Source organism: Ambystoma mexicanum, chromosome 1p (genome assembly GCF_040938575.1).
Source record: "Ambystoma mexicanum isolate Mex_15411 chromosome 1p, UKY_AmexF1_1, whole genome shotgun sequence".
Classification (NCBI taxonomy): Eukaryota; Metazoa; Chordata; class Amphibia; order Caudata; family Ambystomatidae; genus Ambystoma; species Ambystoma mexicanum.
In genome coordinates this window covers 166293697-166316139 of record NC_090921.1, presented here as the reverse complement: position 1 = coordinate 166316139, position 22443 = coordinate 166293697, and the positions used below count along the sequence as shown (strand labels likewise).

The 22443-nt window shown below is 46.6% G+C and overlaps 1 protein-coding gene across 4 annotated transcripts in view; it reads left to right on the top strand.

The window, feature by feature from the left end:
* The window catches only part of GIGYF1 (GRB10 interacting GYF protein 1), a 1784248-nt gene that overhangs the window by 25923 nt on the left and 1735882 nt on the right, over positions 1-22443 (top strand). For all 4 annotated transcript variants that reach the window (XM_069645982.1, XM_069645992.1, XM_069646001.1 and 1 more), the window contains exon 2: positions 20243-20462. The gene's annotated coding sequence lies outside the window, so the exon portion shown is untranslated. The remainder of the gene's footprint in view (positions 1-20242; positions 20463-22443) is intronic.

Here is a 22443-nt window from a genome sequence, read left to right as displayed (position 1 = left end):
TATGCCCTGCTTATCCAATCTTAATTTCGACCCCTGTTAAGGTAAGTTGACTAAGTGGCAACAGGGCTAGGGGAGCAGCAGGGACCACCTTAATTTTTATTTGTATCTTTAAAGTGCTCACATAGCCCGAGGGCATCGAGAAGCTGTTACAGCAATGTGTCTTAGTTGCTTATGTATAACAGGCTTAATACTCGGAGGATTCTAAGCGCAGACCCGGGGATCGAACCTGTGTTGCCTCGTTTCCAAGGCAAGCATGTTGCCGCTGATCTATCCTCCCTTAAGTACTCTGGGGTGGGTTAAGAGGAGCATGGAGAAGGTGTGGTTAGCGTTTTTTGAGGTTTTAGTAAAAGGGTCCGGGCAGACGACTCCATCTCATTAGGTCTGGAGTGTGGGACTCGGGGTGGAGGCGTAAATCGGATAGGATCCTAAAAGCCGGTGCTTGGGGCCTCTCGCATGAGCCAACATGAGATGCATTTTAATAAGATTTACAAAATGATCTGCTCTCGGTTGGTATTTTAAACAGCAATGTGTCCTATTGGTATGGATGCGGTCCTCTTTCCTCCTCCACTCCCCTTCTGGGGTCTCTGCTGCTGGGGACTGGGGGGGAGGGGGAGTCCCTCCTCAAGGCGGGCACACCCCCCCAGGCTGTCACACCTTCTCAGGCTAGTGCGTTCTGGAGTGGGAGGGTCATGAAACCCCCACCCCCCCACTGTCGCCTCCTCCGTATTCCACAGGTCTCTTGTCAGTCCACCTTCAGGGGCCCCCTCTGGGTTCTCAGCATCCCTGACGTGCCAGTCACCTCTTTTCTCCTTTTCCCCCTGCAATCCGTGAGGAGCTTCTGCAGGGCAGGAAGGGGGTCGCTGGCGGTCGCTGTCCCAGGGGCCTCCTCACCTTTAGGGCCGACGTATCTTGGCTCTTCAACACAGAGCTTCTCGCCAGCGGCTTATCTTTCGTGTTCCTGCTGGCATTCACTGCTCCGCTATCTCGGGCACCCGGTGTCCGATTCACACAGCTCCTGGATCAGGATGTAGCCTGCACTGTCCGGGGCCACATGGTCCTTGTTTACACTCTCCGGAGGGGAGGGGGGGGGGCAGGGGTTCAATGCATGGCTCAGTCCACTTTTTGGCCCTTATGGTCCGGTGAGGTCGATCAGGCTGTGTAGGTTCATGCGCCCCCCCCTTGTGGCCACCAAGGATATTTTATTGTCTCTTCCTAGGTCCCCAACCGTGGCTACTCCTTTGTTTCCCCAGCGTCTTCGCTACTGCCCCAATGCGTCTCGCTGTTCACTAATGATTTCCGCCAAGGGGACGTCCACTGAGCAGGGATCTGGGCTGCCTAAAAGTTTCCAAGTTCTACGCCCCATATTTCATCCCAGCTGCAACCGCTGTGGGAGGGTCTCTCTAAAGCGAGATCCTTCACCCACATTACTTCCATCCAAAAATATTGCCTCAGCAACAGCTGGAGCAACAAAGTATCCTATAGAAAAATGTTCATCTCCCAGTCAGCGCATTACATGCTGCAATTGCCCCGCTAAATAGTAGCACTCAAAGTTGGGCACTTTGATTCCGCCCGCAGCATAGTTTCTCTGCAGAGTGCTTGGGGCAGTTCTGTTTCTTCCTCCCTCTCACAAGAATTCTCTCATCAGCGTGTTAGTGAAGCAGTACAGGAGACAAGTAAGCATGACCATCTTTAAGAGAGCTGTTCTCCCTGGCACTCCCAAGTGGCAGCCTCTTCCAGATCCTCGGAGCCGGCCACGTTATACATGGCTTTCTGCGTGTTATTCTTATGCGAGTCCACTGGGACATGCGCCACATTAATGCCTAGGTACCAGAGGTTTTTGTCTCCCACCAGAATCCTAATCTGGGCAAGTGCTGCTCACTGAGGCCCCTAAACGCTGCGAGCGGGAACAGACGGGACTTATCTCGATTCACCCTGATAACTTGGCAAACTGGTCAATGACGTCTAACAAGTGTGGTAGGTTGTCATCTGGCCTGTTTACGTACAGCAGCACAGCGTCTGTGTACAGGGAGACCAATTGTACCACCCCGTCCAACATTATTCCTGCTTTCTCATACTCCTTCCTAAAGGAACACACCCAGCGATGTACAGCATCCGTGGCAGTGGACAGCCTTGCTTAGTGCCTTTCTGCATCTCCATGCTTCAGAGACCTGTCTACCCTTCTTCACACAAACCCTGGGCGCTGTGTAGATCAATTTTACATTTGCAAGAAAACTTTGCCAATTCCAAAGTGCGCCAGAGCTGCTAGCATCCGGTCCCAAAAGGCTGAGTCAAAGGCCTTGACTGCGTCCAATGAGGCCAATGATGACACTGCACTTTCTTCCATCAGTTGATTAGTACTGTCGTGGTGACATGGTGTTGCTTACTAGTGCCATGTGGTGCGCTCCTGGACATACCCAGTTTGGTCTGTGTGCGGTAGGCCCCCTATTGATGTGGTATTTATAACGCGCCTGTACACAAGTGTTTCTAGGCGCAACCAGACAAGGAGGTAACAAAATAAAGATCTTACTAGGCCTTGTGTCTTTCAGATCGTGCAAGAGCAGGGAAGGTGGAGGGTAGAAGTACTTGAGGGTAAGGAGAGGATGGAGTAGTCCGGGATAAAGGAGAGTGCAGCCTGCGGATGGCAAATAAGTGCAAGAGAGGGGGCTATAGGGTTAGATACCACCACAGGTGCAGGGGAGCCAAGAGACAGTTCAGGATTTCAGCTGGACAGGCAAGGACCTGGGCCCGAATTCAGAGGGTGACCAGTGCATGGAACAAGCGGGTGATCAGCAAGTGAGAGGAAGAGGGAAGGCAGAAGCAAAGAGAAAGGTCTTGCTTCCGGGACCTGAGATGGTTCTGCTGTACCAGAGGGAGGCCCCAGCCGAAGAAAGATCTGCCCCCAACTCTTTGCTTGGAAAAGCGACTGACGCTCAGAAATGAGGTGGGAGAGAGCAATAAGGCAGATATTTAGGAAGAGAGAGTTGGAGGTAGTATGCTACCAGGCCCCAGAAAGCCTTGTGGACAATGCAAAGGGTCTTGAACCTGATCCTTGATATTACCCTCTAGCCTGTTTGCCAAAACCGCAGTCAGGATTTTGCAGTCTTGGTTTATCATTGAGAGAGGGGTCTGTATTATCCACAACACTGCAGTTATTTACCTGTTTTATTGATTGGTATTATAGTAGCTTCCCTCAGACTGCTGGTTAGTACTCCCAGCTCGTATCTGCAGACACTCTGCAATCTGGGTGCTAGTATTTCCACAAATGGTTTGTAAAACTCCCCTAGGAGCCCATCTTGTCCCAGGTTGGAAGTCGGTAGCACTTATCACTCATTTTATCTAGCATTAGTGGGGCATCCAATTCGTCTACCTGGTCCTCTCCAAGTTTTGGCAGGTCTGTTTGGCCTAGTGCTTTGTCTACATCTGTCCCCCTCTACTGCTTTGTCAGTGTATAGGGTTTCTATATCTAGAAAATATCTCATTGCTCTCATCCTGGGTTCTGACTAAGTTCATCAGTAGTGGCATTGATCCCATGTCTTGTTCTTCATGTCTGCATAACCACGCCAGCAGTTTCCAAGGTTGCCCCACACCCCTGCATGCAGATTTTGGGTATATTTCGCAAAGGTCGAGGCGTCCCAGCCTTTCCCATTCTTCCATGCATTTTTGCCTCTGTTCTTTCAGCTGCCCCGATTCCATAGGAGGTCCACCCTTGGCTCTTTCTGCACTTGCTATCTCCTTTTCAATGTCTCACAGGGCCGTCGGTGTTTGTCCTGAGGCCCCCTCCCATTTTCCCTATCGCCTTTCCCTGCAGAACTACTTTGAATGATTCCCATACCGTGCTCCTCTTTGCTACGCTCTGTGTTGATGCTAAAATACTACTCTATCCGGGCCCTCAAGTAGTCACTTGACAACTTGTCAGGCAAGGTTTCATGGAGGTCCTCCACATCATCAAACACATCAAATAATGCATTTTGTTAAAATGTCTGAATCCTAGTTCTTAATAGTTCTCTGTATGTTCTAGACACTGGATTACTGGGTGCAAACAGTCTGGATTCATCAATCACAGAAAAGGTGTGGACCAGCAGTTGCTCGTTCCTGGGTATGGCGCTGCTGCAATCTGAGCGTGATCTGCAGGTCGCAGGTTCAAATCCTGGCAAGGCCAACTCAGCCTTTCATCCTTCCGAGGTCGATAAATGAGTACCAACTTCGGTTGGGTGATATTGTATGTAAATATGTGCTCTGTAAAGCGCTTTGGATTAAGGCGTTATAAATAACACATCACTATATATATCTTTCTCTGAAACGAGTTCAAATGGGGTCTTACCGTTGCATAGAGACAGGTGTGGTAAATTATTTACACCCCTGATCACTAATGACACATGGTCTAACCAGTTCCCTCCAAGTGACAGAGTACATTTTAGTTGTGCACAGCATTGAGTGGTTTGCCCTTCCTATGAGCCCATTCCATCTCTGGATGAGACTGGTCTACGAAAGTGAATCTCTGATCCCCAAGCCTCTAATGCCTTTCTCAGAGCCTGCTCTGTGAAGGTTTTATCATTATCAGAATGGAGCATTTAAGAGTTAGTCATGGCTACTACACCTTGGAGTGCCCATATGACTGATTTTTCAGTCTGCTTTCTTTTGAGGAATCATCCAGGTAAGCCTAGTGCAAGAATCTACTATTACTAGAATGTATTTGTTTACTGCTGGTAGTGGGCCTATATGATCCATATATTGGATCTCAAAGGGTGAGTCTGCCTTCCTCGAAGGAACCTCCTTTGGTTTTTTGCTGTGGTCCACCGTTGTCTGTAAACATGCGTCACAGTTTGCAATATATATTTTCACCTGCTGTCGAAGCCCTGGCCACCATTGCAGTCGCTGAGCGAGTTATGTCTGCTATTGTTTTTCTCACTGTGTGCTCTTTGGCATGTTTATCTGCCAATGCATTCCCAGTGCTATGAATGTGCCCTTTTGGTACGTGCTCTTGTGTGCATTACCCATAGTAAAGGGCAAGTCTGTTTGATCCCAAACATGTTTCCAGAGCTGCCTGGAAGCAATAGTTTTATGCCCAATGTCTTTGGAGTCATTTTGCATCCACTAATGCAAGTCAGTGTTATAAGCCCCGACAATGTACTCTGAATCTGAGACCACTAGAGTGGGCTTCCCTGAATCTGCTTGGTGCAATGCAAGTAGTAACCCATGCAATTCAGCAGTCTGGACAGACATGTCTCCCAGGTGCTTGATTGCATTATCAGTATGTATAAACTCTTCATGTGTGAAGTATCCTACAACTGCTGGGCATGCAGCAGTGTACTTGGATCGTGTCGCCACTGCTGGGATAGCTGACCCATCTGAGTAAACCACCTGGAAAAAAATCAAACCATAGTATGTCAGGCCGCGAGACGTCTGGCTCTGTGTCCATTGTCCAACTCAATCCACTCAGTCTTTGCAATTCTGCCTTATAATGGTACTTTACATCTGGAGCATGTTGAGATGCTGACCATTGAATCCATCTAGTGAGTAATGCTTTTGCGTTTGGGACGCTAGCTTTTGTGGCAGTTTCTAGTTGAGCTAAAGGTGTGTTTATGTGTATGGTTATATTTGCTGCCAGAGGTCTCTCTTTCTGAATAATCATCTGAACTGAAGCCAGAATTTGCTCCTCGGGTGTACATTTAAACTCTGATGTGGAATATACATATGACTTACATGCAATTGGTTTAGTCTCCACTAGATTGCACACTGTGTATGTGAAAGCATTGTCTCCCACCACAAGGTTACTCTCCAAGTTTCTATCTGTATTCCTGTCCTGCAAAGGACCAGTGTGGGTCATTAATGAATATGCCTGGTGCAGAATACGAGTGTGTTCTGGCAGCCAGTGAGCTGCCTTGAAATTTGGTTTTATCAAAGCATACAATGGGTTCACTAGCTCAGCAAAATTAGAAACATACGATTTGCCAAAATTTAACAGCCCTAGACTGGCCTGCAACTGCCTAAGCGTAGTGGGCGGTCTTATATTGGCACACTTCTCAAGAAAATCTGCTGACAACCCTCTGCCCTCATCTACATACTGCCAACAATTGGGAATGTCTGCAAGTAAGCTCTGTATTCTGCTTGAGAATGTGCTAGGTGAATTTTTATACCACTGCATTATTGTAGTGAACTGGAAATGAGTTCCCTTAAAAGTGAATGCAGTGTTTTTCTGACTTCCTGCACTTAAAGGTTGTGTGAAATACCCATTAACTAGATCAAGGTTTGTTTTATGTTTGCATCGTGTAAATTGGCTAGCAATCCAGAAGTATGTTTGTTCTGGACGGCCTCTGTCTTACAATGTGCATTAAAAATTCTAAAATCTACAATAAAACTGTAGGTACCACCAGGTTTTAAAACTGGGAGCACAGGACTGTTATGTGGGCTAGCTTGCTTTACGATTACTCCCTGGTCCATTAGCCGGCCTCCATGTTATGAATGTGGGCAACTGCCTGTGGTTTAACTGGATACTGCCTTTGTGGCGGGGGTGGTTTCAGCACTGGAAACACATGTGATGGACATTCTTTATCGTGCCCTACATGATCTTTAAACAGCTGCACTGCTGCCAGCGCTGAACATTTTCTTGCATATTTTTGCATTAGTTCCCCCACCCACCGCTTTTGAAAAGGAAGGCATTATCACTTCTTCACCCCTTGGTGCTTGCCTTATATACAAAGGTGGCCAGTCTTGAAATGCTTACAGCCCTTTTATATTGAATGTGTAGCTGTGGCCAAAATAGTGATTGTCTTTTTCGGGTGTTCGCCTTCTAGCTGAATTGTCACAAAATACATACACTTCACTATGCGCCAATGTCTGCCCAGTGGGAGTAGTGATGTGTGCCCTTGTGTTCTCCAATAATGCCTTGTGGCTGCATTCAAATATGGAAAGGTCCGGCCCAGAGTCTTAATAGGTCTTCAATCCAATCTGTGTGCTGCTTCGTCTTGGGGACGACGCGATGAGTGCGTGGGCTCTGCATTCTGTGAAACCTGTAGTGCTACTGTTTCTTTTCGACCTTCACTTCCTTCCCCTCAGCCTTAGAACGATCTGGTGTTCGTGCCTGCTGGGAGGATCTCATCAGTGCCGTACTTCTGGGGACTTCATGTGTTTCCTGTCTCTAAAATCATAGTCAGTAGGTCTAAAATGGGACTGGCCCCCGGTCTTACCCCAGGACCGTCTACCCCTGTGGTTACCTTGCCACTGCGGGCTCTGCCTATCTCCTGCAGATTTCTCATTTATTGCCCTTTTTACCCTGGAATGAGACCCGTCCTTTCGAGGATCTCCCTTCATAGTGTGTCCTTATCTGGCTTAACCTTTTAACTGCCATGGGTTGCCCCCACACTAGTGCCAAGGCCTTTTTTGGTGATTTTGGTATTTCGCCATTCAATGCCTTCTAACATTTTCTGTTTCATTAACCCTTTAAGTGCCAAGGACAAGGTATCTCGTCCTTGGTAACGGGGAGGTAATCCAAAGGACGAGATACCTCGCCCTTGGCACTTAAGGGGTTAAGATCCTTGTTCCTTTTTATGTCTCTGCTGGTCTTCTGCCCAAGTGATCCCTGCCCAATGATTGATAGGTGGATGTCACTGTCTCCAAATTGCTCCCTTTTTTTCTTGCTCATTTAATTGGGACAATTTTCTATGGACTTCTAACCTTGCAGGCTCTCCTTTTTTAATAAGGGTAGGATTATGCTTTCAACCATTTGATAATTGTTAGCTGCTATAGACGGGCCTAGATTCATGGCTGTGGCCGCGCCTTTTGTTCCCATGATGTCAGCTAGTATCAGTGCTAGTGATGCGATGGGTGGCGTGCCTATCAGCTGTAAACAAAGCCAGCTATAGACTGAGATCCAGCCGTCACAGCTCGCTAGAGGCGGTGTGCAGCCAGATGGAAGAAACCTAGCTAGGGCCCTGTGTCTCTGCTGGGGAGTTACTAGTGGATAAGCAGCTAATTTTTCTGAATACCACTTGGGGAATATCTTCATTCTTGGATGGACAGGATCCCAATATTATTCTCAATGTCTGTAGTTGTACCCCACCTGCATCCAGCTGTCCTTGAGGTTGCTGCGCATGCGCTATACCCTGCTGAGCTGCATATTGCAGCGCAATGTTTCGCACTCTGTCAAAGTGGTTGGCTAACAACTGGTAGTCCGCCTGCAAAAACGGACCTCCATGGTTTGGATGAAACCGAGCTAAGAATTCTAGTGACAGATTGGGTGTAGCTAATGGGCCATGCCTTGCACCTGTTTGTCGGTAAACTAGATTACCTCAAAACCAGGACATGATTTGTATGTGTAAGAGCCAATTCAGGATACTGATGTGGGCGATACTGAATGGTGGCCAAGTCTCCTCTCACTAGGAGAGTTGCATATACGTTATTTGTCATGTTACCTGGGGTCTTTAAGTAAAGAGTGATTCTGCTGGTAGTCCACCAAGTTGTGCCACAGCTACTGTAAAATTCATGTTTACTGCATGACACTGTCCAGCTCTCAGCCAATCATATATAGCTATTCTGCAATGGATGGGAATATTGATTTCATTGTGCGCCATCTCTTGTACGCACTCTAACCTCTACATTTAAAAAGAAAAAAAAGCTTTTTCAGTGACTGGGACATGAGGTTATTTCAATATTAGTAAAGCTCTGGTCATCTTTAAGACGTCACATCTTTTTGGGATGCCATATGACTTGATTGCCTCTTAGGGCGTGATTTCCCTGCCCGCCCCCCTCGGGGCCCCTAGGTAGGGCTGTGTGAGGTGGGCACAGAATCACAAGTTTTGAGTTATGATGAGAGGCGCCTCAGGGGTTTGGGCTAGCGCTTTTGACAGTTACCCGAGTTCTGCACCCCTTGTCATACTTGACAAAAATACAGCCAGAAAATATTGCGTAGTTCTTTTTGACTCAGACCTTATTATGAAGCATTGCTGAAAAATATGAAGCTGACACTTGAAGGTAGCAAGTCAATATATTTATTATCACTTCTGTTCTCTACCAAGCGTTATTGCATTAGCTAAAAACATAATTGGCATCTAACAAAGATTAAGTACAATTCATCATTCTTAAAGCACCTGCTTGAGCACTCATGGGGTTCATGTTCGGTAGTCCAAACTATGCTATGGTGCGATCAGGAGTGGAGTGACATAATAAAGCACGCTGTCAGTCTAACATATGCAAAAAGGTTCAACCAACACTCAAACTCACGATTTCCAGGTCTTGGTTTCTGCATGCGAAGTGACCATGAGGGTCTGCTGGTCTGACCTGCTATCGAAGGCTCTTCCCAGCCCCCCACGATCTCGTTTTCTCTCTGCTTGCTGCTGCCGAGTTTTTTAGCATTAGTCTGTGCTTTTTTATATTAGCACGCGTGACTTAGTCTACATGTACTATGTGCGTCACTTCCCTGGCCTGGACAGCACATGTGAAAACTCAAGTTAGTATTCTGTACTTTGTATTCTGTGGCACAGCTATCTTAGCTCGTTCGTAACATTTGTAAATCATGAGAAAACCTCTTAAATGATTAAACACTGACACTAGATGGAGGAGATTCAAACATTTGGTCCATTTTGAGCATTTGATCTCTACTGGGGCCTTTTGGGGAGTTGTCTTGACTGGCTCTCAAATTTCTTTAATCGTAGAAGCAATTGAGTTTGTAGAAATGTGAAATTAAGGCATCCAATATCATATTGTAATTTGTGATGCAATTCTGTAGGTTACTTTGACACTTGCGATTTTGAATTACCATGTTCCAAGAAAACGTAGCTCACTCGGCATTATTTACTTGCCATTGGGGCTCTCCTCACCCTTCATCCTTTGTTTGAAGCAAGTTCTAGGGGCTAATGGAGATCACAGCATTGATTTATATCCTCCACTCTTATAAGTGCCAAGGACCTGTGTAGGAGTGGTAGCCAGTGAACATCGAAATTGTTTCATAATTATTAAAACATGGCTACTATAAAACATGTTGTCCATGTTTTTCAGTGAAGTTCAGTTTAGTGTATTCTCATAGTGTAAATTGTATTCAGTTCTCTAGGGGAAGTGATATACTGATGAGCGCTAGTGAACACTTTTGAAAATGTAAATGATCATACAGTCAAATGCTTTTGTTCTTTGACCTGCTGATAATTTATCTGTGCAGGTGGTGCTCAACACGAGCCGTTTCAAAACTCGATGACATTGTCTTGTCAACCTGCCATTTCAAACTTGGTACCCTGAAAGTGAGTCTGGCAACTACAATCTGCCACCTAGTTTGCACAGCATGGCATGCTACAATACTGTCCACTCTACTTAGTCTTTAGCTCTATCCTTCCTCTTACATAATAATACACAAAGCTTCCTAGATCTATACAAAGTAGCAATCAGTTGCTTCCAGTCTGTACTACTGCAGCACCATACGCTATATTTAGTCACCTGATCTTTCTTTGATAATGATTATATTGTATTGTAGACTGTTATTTAGTCCACACGCCGACTCCCGCTTTGTAGTTTGGACTCATTTTCAACACACGCTGAGGCAATGAGCGCATTGTTGATGTGCAGTATAGCGTAATTTTGTTTCAGAGGATTAATATTGTTTTTATGAAATTGTTTATGTAACTGATGTTTACAATGTGTGAACCTTTTATCTGAATACATTGTTGCTTGTATATTGGCACCCCGGGAAGAGGCACTGGCCAAAGAGGAGGCGAGAAATGCAAGTGGAATACTCGAGTAACATCCTGCATTTCATACCATCCCTCTGTACCTCTCTCCCTGTCACATCTTGGGCCAGTGGTCTGGGCCGTATCTCGCCATTGCTCCTCAAAAGAATTTTTCACCCCAGCCCCGCTCACTTGTGCGCCTCCATGTCCTGGAAATATTTTCAATCACAGGCATATTTCTTTAGTTTGTTTTAAGGGAAGTAGGTGCGCGTGGGTTGCATAGAGCCTGTTTAACTTGAAAAAGAAAACGAGAAAGGAGTTGGCACCGTGGATGGCAGCTCTGTTGGCTAATGACAATAAAAAAAACCTTCGGGATTGCAGTGTGCAGTCCAGCATAACTGGCTCAGGCTGGCTGTTCTCTGAACTGCCATCCCCGAATGCAATGTTTGTTGCTACATTGAAATCTGTTAATATCAATGACAGGCAATGGGCATTTTGTCTTTCTGAAGTTGCCAACACTGCCTGCCACACTATACTCCGACTAGCTCTGACTTTCTTCTAACATTGAACTGATTCTGATTTCTAAACTTCTCTTTACACAGCACATGATGGGGCAAGCAGAAGGTATACAGGAACACTGCCCTGAATCTTACCACCAACTGTACCCCGATGTGCAGAGCCTTGTGGAGAAAAAATGTTTTTAGACCATAATGAGGGATTTAATTTGTATCTCTTCATGCAGCTGAATTTAACATTTTACAGACATCCATTAGTTTGTCTTATTTCAGAAGTATACAAAAATCCTGTATTGTTTCTCATTTTGTGTTTGGTACGAATAACTTGCCATTAAGAAATGCTAATCAAGACAATTTAAATTTGAATACTTTGCGATTAGTTTTTGAGAATTAATTTGCGCCTTGGGAAATTCATGAACTCTTAGGGCAAACATTGAAACAAATATTTTTGTTTTTATGTAAGGTAACCGTATTGTATACTTCGTAATGGTAACCATTTCACAATAAAAATCATGGGTTCAATGAAACCGTACCCAACACCTGCATGGAAACCTAAAGATGATATGCATCTTATACTCTAATAATTACCTCTCAATAGCAAAGTCGGAAAGAATTTTGCGATCAATTTTTGGAACACTCTTTCGTCCAGCTACTAATTGCTGGCATCTCTGAGGGACCTGGAGTTCCAGTCAGCTACTTCATTCTGGCGTCCTGGTAGGTATTCTGCCATCAGACACTTTCCTCTGGAGACATACGTATCATCCCCTCCAGTGTTGCAGGGTTGGGGATCAGGTATTCAGGACAGGAAGGGGTATTGGTGTAGATCTGTGGGGGCTAGATCGGTATTGGCATGCAAACCCGGCGTTCTCACATTCCTCAGTACAAGTTGCAATGGGCTCCCATAGAGATCCAATTGTTTATCATTTCCCTTAAAATGGCTACCCTGCGGTTCACGGACTAAGAAGCAATTGAGAATTAGTTGTTGGGTATTGAGTACTATAAAAGCCCCGTCCCCGCAGTAACGCACGCTTCGTGTTAGTTCCACTGACAGAGGTGTAACCCTACCGGCGCTCGGCTCACAGACCTGTAAAACAATAGAAAGTCATGTTATGAACTTGTTAAGTTAACAGAAGTACCACAGATCTGTTTTATATGTACCCGACAATTTTCTGCAGCAGTCCTCCGACAGATGACTTAGTTTTCCGTAGTTCCGCAGTTCAGTCAGCAATCTTCCTCCACTGCCGCGGCTTCATCGTAGAATCTTCCGACCTCCGAAAACCTTCAAAGACAAGGTACAACAGTTAATAAAAGCACATTTAAGACATTGTAGCGAGTGAAAGTAAAACTTCACGCTTACGTACCTGAAGATCTGACGAGCATTTCCAAGCATTCCAAAACGTTTCCTCACAGAGAAGGCACCATAGCTTGGTAACAAAGGCACATAGTGCAGCACGCGTTGCCAAACTTCGCACGCATACTTGCCTCCAGAGAAGACGTCATGTTTTTTCTTCGACACCCATGCTCTTGAAGTGATACTTTTCTCTTCAGCGAACCTGCAAAAGAAAGAGTGGTTAAATCTACACCGAGAGAACTCTCACCATAGGACCTTTATTTTTTTTATTTTTTTTCCTCCAAGAATCCACACACTTACCTTCAGAGGCCTTTTCAACTTTCTCAGCCTGAGATCTTTTTAAGCCTCACCACCAACGCCCCCCTGTATGAAAGCAGGATGGAGAGCTCCCTAATATCAAAACACAGGTAAGGAGGAGAACGGGGCACATAGAAACATTAAGGGAGTCAGCTGGGTGGGGAAAAAAGGGCGAGCCATAGTACAGTAACCACATAATATTGAATCCAGTCCCCCTCCTATTTTCTTTCTCTCCTTTGTGACGGGGGAAGATCCTGTTTAACAGTATTGCCAGATCACCAGGGTCCCAGACCATTCACGCTCCTGCCTGCAGGGACATGGTAAACTTTGCAATAAGTGCTAGACGGCTTTAGCCAGTTCTGCCAACATCCTGGATTTTATGCCGCCTAGTCTTTTTATGCATCTTACTGTGGACACATTGTCCATCTTGAGGAGAATGCAACAATGTGCCCTCTCCTGTGTCCAGCATTTCTCTGCGAACGATCCTGCAAGTAGCTCTCGGCAGTTGATGTGCAGATCGAACGCCTTCTCTGACCATCTTACGCCTGTCACCAAATCAGGCTCCCAAGCCTATTCTGCTGGCATCAGACTCTATTATCAGGACCGGGGACGAGACAAATATTGCTATCCCGTTCCATGCCTCCATGTGATGTAGTCACCACTCTAGCTTGTCTCTCGTCTACTGCCATAGGGGCAACTTTTGTTGATAAGATAGGCCCCTCCTGAGATGTTGAATCTTTAATCTCTGCATTGAAATGGTCCTGGGAAGATCGCTTGGATTGACCACGCCAAACATCCTACCAGTCTGGCTATCTCCTGCAGTGACATCTCCCTCGTTAGTGTGTTTCTGATTTCCTTTTTGTTGTTCTTTACCTTGGGTAAAGGTAGGCTCAGTGTCCCTCCAGCGTGTCCACTATGAACCCCAGAAACTCCATGGTCTGCTCGGGTTGAAGGGGGGGGGGACCTAACTGGCATTGCATATCTATTGTGGAGCCTACCTGTTTCTTGATTATTTCTTTGTCTTGACACTTTATGCAAATGTCGTATCCCCTTCTCCCTTAAATACGTCATTATTTTTTTCGTACAGCACCATGGGGTTGATGCTAGTCCGAAGTGCAGACCTGTGAATTCCCATATCCGCTCCTTCCATCAGAATCTTAGAAACTTTGTCTGTTCTGCTGCAACTGGCCCCGTCAGATATGCATCCCTGAGATCTATATTCTGACCAGCCTTACCCCTCGCTATGTGTCTCTTGGGAGGTGAATTCCCTCCATCTCGAAGTGTCTGTAAAGTACAAAGCTGTTCAACATTTAGATTTAGAACTGGTCTGTGTTTCCCCTCTTACTAGAAACCTTGGTTATGAATCTCCCTACCATGTGACACTTGCGCTGTGGCGTTCTTCTGCACGAAAGCTTGTAATTCTGCATCCTAATAATTTGTCCACTGCGCTCTGCACTAACTCGTTTGGCCACTTTTCTTGTATTGGGCTGGAACGAAAGTCCATCTGAAAACCTTGTACTGTGTTCATAATCAAAGCAACCAATGATATACCATACCAGTATGCTAGGCATTGCGCTAGCCTCCTGTGGGCACTGTATCGCACACTGCGTCTGAGCTTTTGCTTTCATCAGAGTTGGGTTGTTGCTGGCCATCTTTGTCTCCAGCCCCTTCATCTCCCTCTTGATGGGAAGAATGGGTTGGGTTTTCGCTTTTCTTGCCTCCACTCACGTCTGTGATTAAAGGACCTGTTGAATGTATAACTGGTGGCTGAGCGGCCCCTTCCTCCTCCAGCCCGTTTAACATTTATTCCCAAACGCCCTTTTTAGGGATGCATTGATGGCGGCATACAAATTGGCATACTTTAACTCCTTTTTTATGAAGGAATCACTAAATAGTTTTCTTCCGCTGCTGTCTTTAATGTGGCTAATTCGCTGAGTTTAGTTGCTATCTTTACGAGGACTGATCTTCGTCTGTCAATGCACTGTTGGAATTGCCTAATGGGCAGATCGCCCTCTGTGCCCATCCTGTCACTATTGTGGGATCTATAGCCTCATTCTTATCTTTAGCCTCATCAGCCATCTGCACTATACTGGTAAGAGGCCGTACAACACCTAACATCTTGTCCTGGCAGGAACACCAGAGCCTATCCAGACCCTTCCTGATATCCTTTGCATATTTGCTCATAAATGTTACCATTTTTGTCATGAATCTCCAGAGTCTCCGCTATTCCCTCCCGCAGATGGGGCCTCTTGCATACTGCCCTAAGTTTGTTCCTGGTCGCCCTCGTTGGGGCATCGTATGGCGTTTTTTAAAGATGTGAGGCCATTTTAGCCGGCGGTTTCCACTCTACAGACCGCGGATGGATTAGAGCACCCGGGTCAATTGTCTCTGGCATCTTCCTCTGAGGCTTTCTTTTTCTTAGCTCTTTTCTGCCTCTCCCGAGTGGGGGATATCGCATCACTTCTACCTCATCTTCCAAGGAGTGATCTTGACAATCGTCCTCCTCTGAACTCTGATGTGTTCTGCCACCTGCCCCCCCCTTTCTTCTGGACCTTACTGCCTTTCTATTACATTTACTTTTCTGTAGCGTGACGGGGGAGAGGGGGGCGGGGGGGTTCTTGGCATCTTGTGCCTCGCAGGGACTTTTCTTCCCCCTTTCAGTCTTCCATGTCCACCTGGTCCTCTGAGGTCTTCCAAGCCACTAGGCACCATTGATTTCTTTTTACTCATGAAAGGGTTCTGGCCCTCTCCCTCCCACGCCAAGTGGAAAGCCTCCCCCTTGCAGCCCTCCCCGGGGGCAGATTTCAGCCCCCAGGCAGGAGTACATGGGCATTGGTAGTGACTAGCCAACATTTGGCTCTGTGTTTGAATAGGTTGAGGGAGGGGAGGTTTCTGATAGTCAAGGGGACAGCGTTCCACAATTTGGCTGCCAGGACTGGGAAGCTAGATCCACCAGCTGTTTGGAGCTTGTATCTAGGTATCAGTAGGCTCTGGTTCAGGGTAGATCTAAGTGAGCGAGCTGGGGTGTAAAGCGTGAAACGTGTGGAGAGATAAGTGGGGGCCAGGTTATTCATGCATTTGTAGGTTAGGGCAAGCGATTTTAGTGAGATCCTTTGGGTGACTGACAACCAATGAAGATTCTTCCAGGTATCCGAAATGTGTGCACATCTGGGAATGTTGAGGGCTGCCCTGATGGCGTTATTTTGTATGATCTGGAGCCTGTCTAGGTTACCCTGATTAGTGCCCTGGTACAGTGCATTGCAGTAGTCCAGTTTGGACATGACCAGGGTCTTAGCAGGGTAGTACAGTTGTGCGTGGAAAGAAAAGGACGAAATGCTGTGATCAGCTTGCAGGTATAGGCGGCGGCGGCCGCAACTGCATTTGTTTGTCTGTGAAGGGAGAGGGTGGAATCGAGGTAGATTCCCAACGTTTTGGTATCTTTGGGGACTTTTATTGGGTTTCCATCGATGTTAAAGGAACTGAACATAGGGTTCAGCTTGTTTTAGTCTTTGCTGAGTGCCTAGGATGAGGATCTCTGTCTTGTCATCATTGAGACAGAGCTCATGTTGGGCCATCCATGTTTGAATGACATGGTAAACGTCATTTAAGGCTTTTGAATCTACTGTGTAATCTCCTGTGATGGGGATGCGTATCTGGGTATCATCAGCATAGTTTGTGTAGGTGACACCCAGATAGTCAAGCACATCAAATAAGGGTTTAGTAAATACATTATAGAGGGTAGGGGATACACACAAACCTTTGGGGACTCCGCAAGGGACTGGTGCAGGGTCAGCTGCGGAGGTGGGCAAGAATACCCTCATCTGTCTGTTATCCAAGAAGGATTGAATCCAGTTTGTGGCCATGTCGGAAAAGTGAGCTGCAGTTTTTAGGTGGTGACAGAGGATTTGGTGATTAACCAGATCGAAGGCAGCCGATAAGTCTAAGAGTAGTAAGAGGGCTAGTTTCCCTTAGTCTTTGAGATCCTCGATTTGGGTTTTGAGATCGAGGAGGGCAGTCTCCGTACTGTGCTTTCGGTCTGAAGCCGGATTGTCTCGTGCCTAGTAGGTTGTTCTGTATCTGGAGGTAGGCTGCTCTTCTAGGATTTTTAGCAGAAATGGGACCGCTGTGTGCCTGTTATTGGTTGGAACCTCTGGGTCTAAGGTAGGTTTTTTTAGGAGAGAAATGACCCAAGCATCCTTCAGGTTATTGGGGACCACTCCCGATTGAAAGGAAGCATTAATAAAAGTGGTGATAAAAGGGGCGAGGTCATGAGCCGAATCCTTAATGATCGGGGCTGGACAAGCGTCCCCTTGGCAGTTCGAAGGTTTTAAGTTGCAGATGATTTTTTTCAACCTCCAGAACGGAGAGCGGTGTGAAACTGAACGGCACCGGGGAGTCAGGGGTAGTTATTTTAGGTGGCCTGGTATTGCGAAATATATGGGTGTGGAGGGTATTTTGTTTGGCGTTGATTTTGGATTGCAAGGTGGATATTTTGTTAAGAAGGGCGTTTTGTATATTGTTGCACCAGGTGCTGTCCTTGGTGAACGTGTCCGGGGCGGGTGAGGGAGATTCTAACTCTTTGAGGATTTTGAATAATTCTCTAGTGTTAGATTCTGCCTGGGATATTCGTGAATTGTATGTCTCCTTTTTGGCTTGTAGTATGGCCTCCTTATAATTAAGAGAGGTAATCAGAAGGGAGGCTTTATTAGTTACGCTAGGGTGACTTTTCCAAAGGGCTTTGGCCTTGTGCTTTTCTTTGCGCAGAGCGCTGAGCTGCGGGGTGAACCAGGAGTTCAGGTGGGACTGTTGTTTGGCTTTGCAGATCTTTAGTGGAGCTATGCTCTCAATGGCAATGGTCATTAGGCTGTTATAAGTGTCTACTAAGGCAGTAGGGTCCTTATCTTTGTGCTGTGCACCGAGAGTGTTCAGACAAGAGAGGATGAGAGGAAGCAATTTCTCCCTGGTGATATCTTTTTTATTTCTGGTAGGTATAGCGGGGGCTATGGTAGGTGTGGGGTGGGGGTTGGTGGCTGGTAGGAGGAAGGTAATAACATGATGGTCGGACCAGGCGCAGGCATCGTTAGAAGTGACATTGGTGTTACAGTTGAGGTCGGCTGGCCAGTCGAGCGTTCTACCTTTGATGTGTGTGGGGTCACGAATGCGCTGCTGGAAGCCTAGGTTGGAGAGGGTGGTGTCTACTTCAGCGGCCATGTGGTCCTTGGGATCTGAGAGGCCTAGGTTGAGGTCGCCTAGTAGCAATATCTGAGAGTTGGGCTTAGTGTTAGTAGACAGGGTGGAGGCAACATCATCAATGAAAGAGCCCAGTGGGCCTGGAGGTCTGTATATAAGGTGGAGTGTTCCTGTATTGGTAGGGGAGAGCGATAGTTTCACTGAGAGATTCTGCAGAACTAAGTTGTGTGTGGGGAGCAGCTCTCATAACGATATTGTCACTATGTATAAAAGCGGCTCCTCCTCCTTTCGACAAGTTGGAGTGGCGGTCGTTTCTAATAATGGTATAGCCCTTAGGTATGGATAGAGCGAGGAGTGGGCCAGAGGCATCATGTAACCAGGTTTCGGTAATAGCTAGGAAGTCCAGGTTCTGGACAGTGATGAGGTCTGCGATGTCAAGGGCATGAGCCGTGAGGGATCTTGCATTGATAAGGGCTCCCTTTAGTGCTGAGACGGGTGAGGTGGAGAGTGGAGGACTAGGCGTTGCGGTTGAGTTGGGCAGTGGGAGGGCAGAACGATTGTGCAAAGTACAAGGTGGTCTAGGCAGTCTAGTTCTAAGTCTGCTATTCCTTTGTTGTAGAGTACATGGAATTTTTGGAGTGGGTTTGGTAGCAAAGTGCTTGAGCCAAAGGGCTGGGTCATTGAGGTAGGGGTTCGATGGAGGGTCAGGCTGGTAGAGCATGGTTGAAGGGAGAGTGGGTTGGCTGTTGTGGAAGGTCTTAGTGGTGCTTGCACGGTAGGTGGCAACAGTGCAGGCTAATAGTCCTAAGAGGACTGCAAATATAAGGTCCGTGCTGGCACAGGTTCTTAGCTGCCTCTCGCAGCTTGTATTGCTCAAGGGACTGAGCAAATCAGGTCAATAGGCACAGTACAGGGGCATCTAGATTCGAAATGGCAAAATTAGGCAACTAGCAGCAGTAGTGCAAATCAAGTCAATAGGCAAGGTGTAAAGTCAGCTAGATTTAGAAAGGCATAATTAGGCAGCTAGCAGCAGTGCAAATCAGGTCAGTGGGTACAGTACAGGGGCATCTAGATTCGAGATGGCACAATTAGGCAATTAGCAGCAGTGCAAATCGGGTCAATAAGCACAGTACAGGGCATCTAGATTCGAAGTTGCACAATTAGGCAACTAGCAGCAGTAGTGCAAATCAGGTCAATAGGCAAAGTGTAAAGGCAGCTAGATTTCGAAAGGCACAATTAGGCAGCTAGCAGCAGTGCAAATCAGGTCAGTCGATGCAGTACAGGGGCATCTAGATTCGAAATGGTATTGGGCAGGCATTACAGAATATACTTGTAAGTCATGGGGGATGTAATGAGAAGCCTGAAGGAGAGGGGCAAGTAAGAGATGCACATCGTGCTGCGGCAGGTATAGAGAATGTGGACCATAATAGTAAGATCTGGCACGAACAGCGGTGTACAAGAGGTAGTAGTACTTGGTAAAAATACAGCTTTATGCTGGGTGGATGCAGGAAGGGATCAGGTAGTTAATGTCTTCACCTTAGTTATTTAGTAGTTCAGTAATAACATGAGGTGCACCTTTTAGGAGTATAACACCCTATTTGTGCCCCTGGTGTTCGTAGAGCTATTCAGTTGTTTGGATTGAGCCAAAGACTTCAGAAAGGAAGATTCACGTTTGAACAATCTTCCATGGGAGCGGATGTCTTTCGTCCCTTTATCTTCAGCTGGTTGGTGTCCTGTGTTACTGACTGATCTACAGGCCTGTTTTGTCAAGAATAAAGCAGGTTTGCTGACTACCATCATAATTTTTCACTCAAGGCCATCTACAGGATAGCCATGTGGGCTGTCCCTTACCCCTTCTACAAATAATCCCCTTAGAAGCTCTTTCTAAGGCAGATTCCAAGTACGGCCTATTGATGCTTTGAAAACATTGTGGTTTGGACTCACTTGCTGAATAATCGTTTCATCAGTATCATTTAATTAAGATAGTAGGTAGTACGCACTCAAAGGAGATGATTCATGAGGGAAAGCTTGTGCAGTGTGTTGGGGTGTGCTTGTTCAATGAAATGTCAAGTGGTTATTAAGGCTGGGCTACAAAGTTCTTGAAATTTACAACGGGGAATAATGCTTGTGAGAAATGTGCCAGTGAATATTTGGCTAGCGCTTGTGATCTTCAGAAATGCAGTTTTAGTAAATAGGCATTCCCCTCACACCCCTTACTAATTTTGATTCTTTTTCAGGTTTTTTTTCCCAGATGTGAAATGATTTGAATTTGTAGTGGGAAGACGAGACTCCCTTGGAACACCCCTGGAACACCCCACCTCTCTTGGTTCCATTACTGCCCCCCACCCCCTCGCACAAATACAAACCATACTAACCTCTTTGGTGGAAACGCTGCAGTGTTGATGCTAAGAATTATTGACAATATTGCAGGAAGTCGCACTAAAACCTGCACTCTATGTAAGTATTGAATCATTTGGACACATCGTGGAATGATTGGACTGTCAAATTAAGTGCTAAATTGGAAACCCTACTTTATATATTTGGTACGTTATCTGGTTCAAAGTAAGTGATCTAATTTCTCTCTCGTGCTGATTAAGCAGTATTTTGCAAGCAAGACCGAAGTTACTAATCCAGTTTTCCTTAGGAGTTTAAATGGTTTATGAATCTGTTTTCTAGTTGAGAATTGTCCCAACAAGAGGAACAGTGTCCTTTGATGTTTTGTTGCTGAAGAGAGTTGTCCTAAGGTAGTGGAGCAAGAAAGCATAGAATTCTCTATTGGTTTTATGAAGCGCCATATTGCAGAAGATTATTTTGGAATACACAGAATACGGTTAATGCAAAAAAGTAGTACCTGTTCCAATAGTGTACGATGTTTTAAACGAGCGATATCCAACTCTGAATTTTCCACCCACCCCAAAACTGGTGCTCACTATTTTTACTTATTGAATAGTTTATTTTATGGACCCGTGACCCCCAGTTTAATCCCAATATACTCCTACGTCTCGTCCCCTTTCCTCCATACTTATGGGACATTCCTCCGTCCTGTGGGACGGGACCAGAGCACTTTGTAAAAAGCATCACATTGTTCCAAAATGTGTCCGTCCTTCTCTTTTTGCGCGGGGTACCGTACACGGCTGTAACCCCGCCCTCCTTAGCTCCGCCCAGTGCATCGCCCATCAGTCCTTTTTTTCACTCGTTCTGGACTGGATGCACTTACATCTTCGGAAGATTTTTTTTCCTTCCAGTTTCCTCCTCTCTTGCTTAGCGGTCGCGTGGAAGTCGGTCTATGCCGTTTCAGCTAGACTTTCCAAATTGTTCTTGTCAGCGACTCTTCTCCAGGGTGGATCCTCAGAGTGTTTGGGTCCGGACCACCGGTGGGATTCATGCTTTTACTGCGACTCCCCTTCGGTCCTGGTGCTTCAATGTCGGTTAGAGCGGTGGAAGGGGGTGTTTCACCGTACTCACCGGTGCACTTTCATCAAAGAGAAGAAGTAACGCCGGTGAGTTGTTTACTATTCAGAGCACCCGGCCCGGGGGAACTCCTTCCCGGGGTCTTCCTGGTCCGGGAGGAGCGTCCAAAGCTCAATTACTGGGGCTTGCCCTGAGGTGCCTTCTAGGCCTAAAGTGTACCAGAGTTTTTTCCAAGGGCCTCTGTAAGGAGCCTATTGACACCGGATTACAATCCGAGGCCCCTCCTGTGGGTGCTATTTGTGGGCCCAGCTCTACTGAGGCGTCGGGTACCGGAACTTGCTTCGGTGTCTCCTTGACTGGAGCTTCCCATAAAAACACCAGAGTACACCCTGAGGCCTCAGTTGAGGCTGTTGATATCGAACAGAAGTTCGAGGCCCGTTGGGAAGAGGCTTTTATCGGACTCTGGTCCGAGGTCCCTCGTTAAGAGGCTAAGATGACCAACAGTACTGAAAGGCCTGTCAGGGTCTTGTCGGTGAGGTGTGTTCCTAATTGTTCCCGCTCTAGTGTTGACTCCAGATCTGTTGAGGGGGCATGAAGTGAGGTCTTCGACCGTAATCCCTCCATTACCCGCAGTGCCGAGGTCCTTCCTTTGAATGCTAGTTTGTCTGATAGCATGTCACAGAACATCCTAGGCCATGCAGTACCGGCTCGGCCGAGGTTCCTTGTGTTAAGGCTAAGATGAAGACCCCTGACCCACCTGTGGGGACCCCTGCCTCACTTCCACACATGTTGCAGTTCTCCTCAGGTGCTGACAAAATGGTGGCCGTTCCCGCCAAGACCACGGCACCCCCGATTTCCCCCCCCCCCCCCCCCCCACCACGGTAGTGGCTGCAGTCACTTTACAATCCAGACCTGCTGCATCCTCTTCTAAGACTGTTACACGGGTTCTGGCCAAAGAGTACAAGCTTCTCGACTTCTTAGGGAGGAAGATTTTCGCTAGTTCAGCCCTGCAGTTGCGGCAAGCCAA